Below are 3,529 nucleotides of genomic sequence, written 5' to 3'. Positions count from 1 at the left end.
AGGGGGGTCCGGGGGGGTGCTCCCACGGGAAGATTTTTTTTTAAATGTTGAAGTTAAAAGCATCAATCTGGTGCACTTTGAGAGCAACATTAGGGACTAAATCTATGGATACATCTCAATAACACCCATGTGAAACAGAACTTCCATACCTGTTATTCTGTTATTCTCTTATTTTGTATAACTATAATGATCATATAAAGGTGTGCCTTGGAAATACTTGTTTTGCATCAATCTTGATACAGGGTACTTATTATATGTTATAGTTTGGATTCCTAAAGCTTTTAGTCTACTATCCCATCATTCAAGGGTGGTTTTCACAATAAGTAATGGTTTATCTTTTTACTATGTTCAATCTGAATTTACTTTAAAAACATCTATATTGATTCTGACTTTTTCGACATCCAACTCACAGGTTTATCATTGCTTTGAGAAAAAAGATTATTCATTTAACCATTTTTAGAAGTGAAGATATAGTCATTTGTTCTGGGAATGTCATTTTCAAACCTGAGACCTGAAAAACAGGCTTGGGGCTTAACTGGTTAAAATGTTTTACCATAATGTCGAATTGTGCATTGTATTACATCGCCCTATTTTATCTAGTTTAGCTTTTCTTGTTTTGTTGTTTGTAATGGCAGAGATTAGGGATGAATAAAGTACAATTATAACCATAATCACATAAAAGCATTTCAATCCATAGAAAGGTCTGTGCCACGCAATTTCAGTAGAAACAGGAACACTTTATTGCCCTTTTGTTTTACAGCCACGACTCGCTCTAGCTGCTTGCCGCTCATTCAAAATCAAAAAGACCCCCAACTTCCTCCCAGACACCCGCCCAAAAAGCCCAACCCTCAAGTAAAGGACCCAAAAGCCTTTTTGCGCTTATCGTTGGCACTGATAAAAGACTAGCATATTCCTTCAAGGTCCAGTGTGTCCAGTTTCTTCTGGTGCACATAACATACGGCCACATTATTCAGCCTCGTTTGACTCATCGATGATCTAAGCCATGTCTTAAGCCTCCTCAGGGCACTAAAACTCCTTTCAGCCTCTGCAGAAGAGGCAGGGACGACCAACAGAAGCCTTACTAAAGCTTCCACCTGACCGAAGAGACCTCTCACCTCTGGCACCATTTCCCGAATAATGCTAGCAACATCTGAGCTTGTTTCATAGGTGTAATTAGCTCCAAACATGGCCAGCTGCACCTGCAGTAGTCTTGAATTCAATTCAGGATACTCTTCTACCACCTTGTCCATGTCTCCGTGTAGCAGCACATTTTCAAGCTGCTGCAGCTTGTGGAATCCAGCTTGTTCAAACCTCTCTATGAATTGAGTATTCACTGTGTCCAAGGCATTGTAGAATTGGACTCTGTACAAGGACTGGGCATCGGGATGGATATGGGCTGCAGCCTGACCGGTGTAACGCTTTGTAGGTTTGCGGACATGAGGGATCTGAATTGGTTGTAGGTCCAACTTTGTTGCCACAGCAGTTGCTTTCGAGAACAATACATCAAAATGCTCCTCCATTCGTTTGACCTGCATGCTTGTTTTGACATGGTCTACAGCCTCCAACATGCCTGAAACGGTCTGTTTCCTAAGCTGCAGGGAGGTGTTCAGGCACTCCAAATCCCCCATCAGGTCTTCAGCCATTAAAAGGCCGAGCACAGTGTTCCCTTTAAGAAATGTTCCATGAAGACCATTGGCCTTGGCTGAAGTTTCAGGTGAGCTGCATGATGCCATTTCTTCAAGGGCCATCAGCACTGACTCATACTGCTTGAGAACTGAGCGGATGGCAGGGGTACGTACAGTCCACCTGGTGGGACAGAGAGCCTTCAATGAGGTGAAAGTTGAACCATGCTCTGATTTTGCGATATTCTGGAAAATCAACTTGAACTTGCCAGATTGATTAAAGAAGCCCCCCAATTCATGGACCAGACCCATTGCATCTCTTACTAGTGGAGAGGCTCCACAGGCAGCCTGCGTAATTAAGTTCACGCAGTGGGGACCACGGTGACAATACACAGCCAGCGGTTGTTCTTTCCTTAAAATGGCTTGTACTCCCTGCAATCGTCCAGCCATGTTTGCGGCACCATCATAAGTTTGTCCTCGGAGTTGAGACAGAGGAAGCTGTAGGCGCGTCATCACATCACATGCCATCTTGGCTATATTTTGCCCTGTTGTTGATGACACTTGGTAGATTCCCAGGAATTCTTCCTTTGGTTGTAGATCTGCATCTACAGAGCGCACACATATTGACTCCTGCTCAATTCCTGATATATCTTGGGTGCCATGAATGATAATTGCGAACTGGACCACTGGCATTGATGTTATTTCCGACACAATTTATTTGATGATTGTATTGGCCATCACCTTCAACAGTTCGTTCTGCAATTCCGGACTGGTGAAATCGAGGGGACCTTTTCGCCAGGAGGTCAGCTCTGCATCGCCCGTTGCCTTGTACTTTAGAAGCTGGCTTAAATTCCCACTCTCCTTCTGATCGCCTCGAAAAGCCAGACCTTGCCGCGCCAAGTACCTCACACCCTCAACAATCTTCATCAGATTTCTTCTTGCTTGTTGCTGCCATCTTTCAAACTCACGTGAAAGTTGCACATTAACAGGCTCTGGCTCCTGAATCCTAGTCATCACAGCTAATTTGTGACACTGGCTGTGTTCATGCACACTACATTTCTCCAGTGCCTTCTTCCAATTGTTATAACCAGTCTTGACAAACGCTGAATCTGCTTTTGACGCAAGCTTAGACTTTTGTGCTGCAAAGTATTTAGCACAATAGAAACAGAGGACCCCTTTTACAGAGGGGCTGTAATGGAGCCATGTATGATCTTCAAACCACTTCTCCTGAAAGTAGAGTATTCTATTTGATAGGGTTTGACTGGGTATGACTTTCACATTTGGATGATTTGGGCAAAGTCCAAGTCCTTCCTTTCCTGTCTTACCTCCATGTCACCAGCGCACACTCTCCCTGTCTGGTCGCCATGCTCACATTCTCTCTCTCCCTCTCTCTCTTTACTCTGAACACACCAGAGTGAACATGGAAGAAATATTATCAGTAAACAAGCTATCTGACTGGTAACAATACTCACTTTCTCACTGCTCTTAACATACTTTTTTTCTTTTCTGAGGCTGCCCAAAACACTGTCTAATGTCACTGCCACCCTTCCTCTTGCTCATGCTTACAGCTTGACCTCGGCGATCTGCAGTTGCTGATGTGATGAATACGGGTCAGCAGCGCTGGATATAAGATAATTAAACATGTTTATTAGCAATTCTGAGCGTTCTAAATCCAGCACAAGCTAGGATGCACACTGCAAACCTCCTGCGTGTGAGTATCTTTTAAATGCTTCTGACGATTATAAAATACTATTTCATAATAATTGTAGAGTATTTATATTTAATTAATTCTGGCAACTTTGGTATTCCAAAGGTGTCACACATCACGGTTTTAAATCTTTCCACACCCGACAAATTACAAAATAAAATAGAAATAATCCACATGAATAAATATCTATTGGATTACA

Source organism: Gymnodraco acuticeps, unplaced genomic scaffold (genome assembly GCF_902827175.1).
Source record: "Gymnodraco acuticeps unplaced genomic scaffold, fGymAcu1.1, whole genome shotgun sequence".
Taxonomy (NCBI): Eukaryota; Metazoa; Chordata; class Actinopteri; order Perciformes; family Bathydraconidae; genus Gymnodraco; species Gymnodraco acuticeps.
This window is presented reverse-complemented; position numbering follows the sequence as displayed.